The following is an 8,154-nucleotide window of genomic DNA, read 5'->3' as shown; positions in this document are numbered from 1 at the left end:
TATATATATATCTTTTAAAAAATACAACTGCAAAAAAAAATAATAATAATCTCTTTCCTCCCTGTATGAGTCCTTGATAGTTTTTAGCTTTTAACACTTTACAGTATATTGAAATCTGTGAGTTTCTATTGAAAATCACTTTCTCAAAAAAAAGTTTTGAAATTCAACATTTGTAAATGAAATTTAGCACATTATTTGTTAGTGGGGACCCCTTATCGAAGTTGTAAAATCAAAGTACAATGTTTACTCAACTTAAAATGTAATAAATATGCTCAGGGCTTCTCTTGCAAGTGAGACACCCGTTGGCCTTCTGGCTAATGCACCAATGGGAAAGTTATATGTTCTAGAAGAAAATGCCCATGAGCCACTTATACTGTGAATTTCAAAAATAAAGGATAGCTTGAGGGTGTGACTGTAGCTATCCTTGGAGAAGCTGGAGTTACACAGTAAAGGATAAGTGAGTTAGAGAACCAGACTAGCAAGATCAGCAACAATGGGGTATGGGTACAAAGTGATTGTGTCAGCTACTAGTTTTTAACTTAAAAACAACCACAAGCTAAATGTGATGCTCATTATACTATAGACAAAGAATTAAAATTAGGCAGAAATATATAGGTTGATGCAAATTTCTATTGCTCCAAATAATAGGAAAGTATCAGAATTGGTTTGATTTTGAAAATTCTCATGATTCTCCTAAATAGAACTAGACACTTAAGCAGAATCTTTGAAACATGAAAGATTACCCTATAGTTAATTACACTATCAATACTCAAATCCAAATTGTGATTTATGAAAAGTAGTCAAGGATAGGAATTATACCTGTGGCTCTGACTCAACTAATGGTTATTTTTATTCAGTTCAGAATATAGTTGGAAATTTGTCCATGAGCTCTTCAACCAGATTATTCCACCCCATACACAGAGCTGGGAATTTAGTAACTGCCCAGTAAATGCTTTTTATCCACACTAGTCATGTGGGTAAATAGAACAGAATGAGAAACCACGAGGAAAAAATGTAAATGATAGTGAAATTGTCGCCTTCACTTTAGTAATGCACTTCTGTCATTTACTAAAATCGCTCGTAGTTTTTAAACTCGTGTTATTGTTTACTCTCTGTTAACTCATTCATTAATTTAAGCATTCATTCACTCAGACCTCTTCTTTAAGCCTATTTTCTTTTCTGGGCACTAGATATATACTCTGCCCTCTTTGGATTTATGGTCTAGTCGAAGAGACAGACAAAAAGCAAGAAATATATATATGTATATATATGTATACTCATAATTGGGATAAATAATAAGAATAAAAACAATGATGGCAAATACTCAAGAAGGACATACTACTTCAAAATGATAACTCTAGATAAACAGAAATTTTACTTTCTTATGAACACAGAACTCACTGCATTAAATTGATTTGTTTTCACTGATTTGCCAATAAAACACTATGACATTTAAAACAGGTTAGAAACTTCTCTAATCCCAAAAAGACACTACCAGAAAAAAACACATTTTGCAAAAGCAATAGGATTGTAAATGTCATAATTGTCCTTCATTAGCTGAAAAACAATAAAAAAAAAGAATCTTGCTTTAAAAACATTTATTTCTGACTCCAGAAAGAAGTTTTCTAAACCAACACATGGTCTATTATCAATGTAGAAGACATTTTTTATTCACCCCTTTTAAATACAGCAGAACCTGAGTAAGACTATAGATTTGGGGGACTAATCTGAGAAACAAGGGTGTGAATTACTACTCTTCCACACATTTCCACGCGAACTTAGATAGCTTATTTAACCCTTGAGAGCCTCATTTTTGTAAGAATTTTAGTTGACTTGTAAAAACTACTCGAAATAGCAATAGATAGGCAATGAATTATCACCAAAAGAAATCTGTGTAGCCACCACCCAAATCAAGACACAGACCATTGCCAGCCCACCAGAATCTCATCCTGGGCCCACTCCGATCACTTCCCCTCTGTCCTCTCCAGAGTAACTACTCTTGACTTTAACACTATAATTTAGTGTTGTGCTCTCTTTTAAACAGCTTTATGGAAACAAATTCTATGTATTCTTTGGTATCTGGCTTCTTTCATTGAGGCACATTTTCGTGTCTGTAAAGTGGGGGAAATGATGCTGTACTGTGGTTATGGTAATGATGTTGGAGCTGTGTAACATGTAAGGTGCATGGGTTCCAACCAATTGCCAGAAAAAGTGAGTGTTTTATTCCACCCAGTTCTGTGTTCATAAGCAGTGTGTACATATCTAGAAATGCTAGTAACAGGATGGGATGGATTTGGAAACATTTGAAAGACCTGACCTTGCCTTGAGGTCTAAGGTTAAAAAAATGCACACCAATCCTGGCATTTAATTCTTCTCTGTGCTATTTTCTCCTATGGAGCAGCAAGCAGTTCCTCCTTTATTCATTTCCAAGCAGGCCCAATTGGTGCGTATCTCAAAAGATTATAGAAATGAACCAAGCAGGTTTTTAGAGATAACAATAATTACATATGATCTTTCATGCAGATTCATTATGGCAGGCAATCTACTTATCACTTCACATACATTACCTCATTTAATCCTCACCACAGCTGAATAAGGCAGGCAATTATGGCAGGCAATCTACTTATCACTTCACATACATTACCTCATTTAATCCTCACCACAGCTGAATAAGGACATCATATTATCCCCATTGTATTTTATCACTTCACATACATTACCTCATTTAATCCTCACCACAGCTGAATCATATTATCCCCATTGTAGAGATGAGGGACTGAGGCCAGAAAGACTTGAAAGTTTACTCAACCTCTAAGAGATGGAGTTAGGATTTTAACCTAGGCCATTCATCTCCAGAATGTGGGTTCTTAACTGCTGGTGTGCAGGCCCCTGATACAAGCAGATTCTGTCATTTTTTACTATAATTCTTTAGTGAAGGTTATTACCTATAAATTTCAAGTTATCATTGGAGAGGTTCTTGGTTTAGACAATAATGGGAAAGTCTACAACATTCTTCCTTCTAACCCTATTGGGAAATGTCTTCGATCTGGTGTTCAGTCAATCTTGGAGGACACTGGCCACATAAATGTCTCATTCAAAACCCTGAAATTTAGGATGTGGTTCCATAGCGTAGAGGTTAGCACTTCTGCTTTACATGCAGAAGGTCCTGGGTTCATGCACTAGTGGAGCCACTGTCCATGGTCTATGGCCAGGCCACCCTGATCAAGCCTGATGTCTGATCTCAGAAGCTAAGCAGGGTTGGGCCTGGTTAGTACTTGGATGGGAGACCACTTAGGAAAACCAGGTGCTGTAGGCATAAATAATAATAATATAAAATAACTTTTAAAAAGCCCTGCAATTTAAAGCCTAAATCTATTTTTATTGTGTTACACCTGCATTAGAACATGTCATGTTATCTGGGAAAGTGCTTTGGGGGACTTTGGTGCCCTCTCTAGTTCTACTATCATCTCTTACTTTTTCATCTTTATATTATTTTGACCTATTTCTTTATCGTCTATTGCTGACTTATAATCACAGCCCTGTTGAGTCATTCTATGATGCTGCTTTGGAAATCTAGAGAGCCTCTGTGAAAACCCACTGCTAGGCTTAATCCTATGAAGTTTCTGGTAAGAAGGGCTATTTGGATTATTACAGATAAATCCTCCTACAGCATTATTTAATGTCTCAGTTTACAAAAAAACAAACTACCAAATATCTATTTAGTGCTTTCTTTATGCATGATATCATGTTAAAGACTATGAGAAAAAACAGAAATATGACATAAGCCCCATCCTCAGAGTACTTAGAATTGGATTGGGAAGGAAGACAAAAATCTAACCATAGAAAGTTACATATTAGTTCAAAGTAGTAGTAGAAATGCCATAATATTGCCTTATGAGTCAGGGGACATTTAAAGTAGTCTCAGAATAATTACTAGAGAGGTTCAAAGAAAGTAGGAATCACTTGGTTGGAAAAAAGATGAGATTGAAGATACTCCTGGAGGGTGAATAGGGTTTGCAGACAAACTGTAAAACATCCTGGCTGAAAATCACAGCTTTAACCAAGAATTCAGGAAGATGAGGAGAGATAGGTTAGAGGTGAATGTTTTCTATTTATTACTGCTATAAAAACAACCACAAACTTAGTGGCTTAAGACAATACAAGTTTATTATCTAATAGTTCTGTAAGGCAGAAGTCCAGAATGGGCTGCATTTCTTTCAGAGGCTCTAGGGGAGAATCTTTCCCAGGCTTTTCTAGCTTTTAGAGGCAACCTGCATTTCTTGGTCCATGGCCCTACTTTCATCTTCAGGGCACATTACTCCAATCTTTGAATATGTCATCGCGTCTCCTTCTCTGACTCTGAACCTCCTGTCTTCCTCTTATCAGGGCCCTGTGATTACATTAGACTCACTAGAATAATCCAAGGTTATCTTCTCATCTCTAACTCAATCGCATCTGCAAGGCCTTTTTTGCCAGGTGAGGTAACATATTTACAGGTTCTGGGGAATAGGACCTGGATGTCTGTAGGGTGGCCCTACTACAGTCAGCACCATATTGAGAACGTTTTTATGTATACTCTTTGAAGTTTATCCTGCACAACATGAACCATTGAACACTGCAGTCTGAGGAGTGATATAAGCAAAGCACAAAGTGAAAGGCAGAGCAGTGGTCAGAAAAACATAGAGACAAGGAGACTCATGCAGAGAATGTTGAATCTATCACTGGGCAGGGTGTGGGGCGTGTGTTTTGTTTCCTTGTCTCTGTGTGTGTTATGTGTATGTGTGAGAGACCAACCACATGACCACCTACATTTGTACTTGTGAGCACAGCCTCAGCTTGTTTCAAGTGGTTGTTTGCCTAGCTATGGGAAAGCAGCCACCTAAAAAGACCTGCAACTCTTCTCGCCTCTCAATATTCTTGCTGGAGCAGAGGTTACGTGCAGGTGTTGGTTTCCTAGGAATCAACATCATACTTTAAAATATGGGATATTCAGAGATCTGGGAACTACGTATCCAGACAATCTTCCAGGTGTCCCAAAGGGATTTCCAATCTTAACGAGATATAAAGAAAGTTGTTTGTGATGGGCAATTAATTATATAAGCTGCCGTGACTCCTGGATAGATTGTTTCTGTGGATTGTAGGGACTATCACGTGGTGGCAGCCGAGAGAAGTTATTTGGTTAACAAGAAGCCTGAATGTTGTTCAGAGCAGAGCTGGGATGCTAATCATTAACTCTCCTCTCTGTTCTTTGCCCTTTCTATATTGTTCAGAATTTGAAATAAGTTGTCTCACACGGTGAGTTTCTGATTCAGACATTACTTTTATTAGAGTTAGCTGTAGCTGTGGCTCCACATGGGTATGAAATTAGAAAGATGAAACACACACACATACACACACACAAACAAGAATCAAGTGAATTAGCAGACTTGAAATGTGCTAAGAGATTTTTAGGGGAATTCTACTAATATACAAGCAAGGGCTGGAGTTGCCTCTCTGGCAAAACAAATTCAGATAGTTGAGGAGCGAGCAAGTCCAAACGATTTATTAACTCATTTAAGGGTTCCATCGTCCATAGAGTTGCTTATGTAGGGTAAAGCAATTAAGATGGATCACATAGCTATACCCAACTGCCTAGTAAGGCTTGCTAACATGGAATTTTCAGAACAAAAGTGTGTGTCAGCGATGGGAGAGAAAATTATAGTGTTGGTATTCAGACTTTGAGAGATTACGACAATCTGAAAGGGATGGACTTTATGAAATGAAAATATTCCTCTCTTTCCAAGGCAGAATGGTGCAGCAGTTATTTTGGTGATGTTTAACTATTATGATGTTCAGCAGCAAAGAAAGATCTTCAGAAATAAGCCCAGAAGTCTCTGAGGGAAAACATAAATATTCAGCTGCACTTTTTAAAGACTTGCTATTTTCTTTCTTAATTGTGTTTACCTTTTAAACAACAACAAACAGAAGCCAAAACTTGGCAGAGGGCTGCTTTTTAAGGAGAATGTATTCCTTGGCTGCCAAGTGAACATGCCTCTCTTTTTTACTTGGTTCTTTTTCCTTTTTTTCCCTTTAAAAAGTGATACTTCTCATTCCCTTCATTCAAGAACATCTTGCCCTTCAGCCATCAAGAGTACTCAGACTTCAGAATGTAGGGGTCCCAAAGAGGACAAATCAAGGGCTGTGCTTAGTATTATCATCATCAATATTGTTATATTATTGCATTAAATTATAATAAGCATCCATGAGACTCAGGTTGTGGGGCATGAGAGATACACTATATTGAGAGAAACATATGCATAAACAAATAATGACTACACAGTATAATAAGGCATTTGTATTTAAAAATTACTATGAGAGTATTATTATCAAGAGAGACAACCTCTAGTGAATTCATGATTGTATTTTCAACCTTTAAAGGGTCCCTCGCCCAAACAGAAAACCAGACTACAAAGCAGTAGCAGCCAACACTTTTGAACTGTTTCCTATGCTTGGGGTGTAGGACAGAAGGGACTCTGCCCTGGGGTCACTGATTTCAGGTAGTGACCACAGTGGTAATCAGGGAGAGATCCCAAGAGAAAGGTGACCTCAAGTCAGTTATCTCTGCCACTGATGTCTCCTTCTGTACTTTATGTAGAAGTTGTAAGGTACCATGTCTAGTTAGGTATCTCACACATACTATTCCTAACTTTCTGATCATTAAACCCTCTTCCCTGTGCAACCAGAGACTACTTCTAGGGAAGTGGGTTCTGAAAGCAAAATATAGTCTTTTTTACATAACGTTCCTTTACATAGGCTAAAGCTTGAGGGAAGAGCATTAAAGAACTAGAGGAGGACTTTTATATTACAATAAAGTCTGTTTCCAAAATGTAAAAAGTTCTTCTTCTTACTGATTATATTTATGTAAATGCCACAGACAAGATGAACTTTGGAGAAGTTGGAGGAAAGGGGAGCAGGGCAGCTGCTGGGTTTGAAGACACTGGGCAGAGTACTTGAATTATTGTGAAATTTAGGGAAAATGAGAGCAATGAGTATTTATTAACCAACTGGGAGTCACGCACTCACTCTGCTTAATAATTTAAATACCTATTCCATTTGGTGTACTTTTCAAAATCTAATGTGAGGTTCACAGCTGTGAAAACTAAGGATTTGCAAGATATTACCCCAAAACATTGTTGTTCCACAACCATCGAGTGGCAAAGCTGGAGTTTGAATTCAGTCCTTTCGACCCAGAGCTCTTTCCACCTCAACAATAATAACACCTGGGCAATGGGTAACGCATACTAGATGCTTCATAAGTGCGTTTTGGGTCTAAACTTAATAGGTAATGTGCCCTGCCCTTAAGTTGACTTTGTCATTCTATTTATATACAAGTCTAGTTAAAAAGCATTTGCATTAAAAATAAAACTTCAAAGTTTAGAAGACTTTTTAATGTAATAAGTAAACCATTGAAGTGTTCATTTATTTAGGTATGGCATGCACATCAACATGTACACATGCATCCATACCTTCCTTTTAGTCAACACTAAGTTCCTACAGATTTTCAACTTCTTTATCTTTGCTTTAGGAGCTTACCACAGCTATTCTATCTGCCTCGCTAACCTATTGCAGTTTATATATCTTCCTTATTTTTCTATTTAAAATTTACTATATTTAGGTGGAAATGTTGAATTAATAGAATTAATTAATTCTATTGAATTGTTGAATTAACCTCAGTGCTTTCTGAGGTTAAAAATATGTATTTCTCTTAGTAGAGTCTTAGATATATTTATTTCTCTTAGTAGAGTCTTAGATATATTTATTTCCATGATTAAAAAAAAGATTAATTCTAAGAGCTATCTAAATCCCCCATTTACTTATATATTAAGTATAGCCTGTGGTCTGTTACTCTCAACATTGCCCAGTTCCTTTATCTTTATTCTGAAAAGCTAATCTTTGAGAAAGCAAACATTTATGCTTCTCTGATTCTTAGTCGGGTGCCCTCCAAGCAACACTGCCAAATAGTTCAATTAGCATCTTGGGAGTTCCACCAATGTGAAAACTCATTGAGTAGATATTATTATACTGCTGACTAATTGGTATTGGCCACAGATAGGTTGTCAGACATAATGATATATTGTCATTCCCATTATTATTTTCTAAATATATTAGATGCCA

At 36.9% G+C, this 8,154-nt stretch overlaps 1 protein-coding gene and 1 pseudogene across 1 annotated transcript in view; both read left to right on the top strand.

Moving 5' to 3' along the window:
- The window catches only part of TRPM3 (transient receptor potential cation channel subfamily M member 3), a 497,328-nt gene that overhangs the window by 144,144 nt on the left and 345,030 nt on the right, over positions 1-8,154 (top strand). The gene's annotated exons all lie outside the window — the stretch shown is intronic.
- Positions 3,201-3,316, top strand: LOC112485068 (annotated as a pseudogene).

Source organism: Pteropus alecto, unplaced genomic scaffold (assembly GCF_000325575.1).
Source record: "Pteropus alecto unplaced genomic scaffold, ASM32557v1 scaffold95, whole genome shotgun sequence".
In the NCBI taxonomy this organism is placed as follows: Eukaryota; Metazoa; Chordata; class Mammalia; order Chiroptera; family Pteropodidae; genus Pteropus; species Pteropus alecto.
The sequence above is the reverse complement of the archived record's forward strand: the minus strand, read 5'-3'. Positions and strand labels throughout refer to the sequence as shown.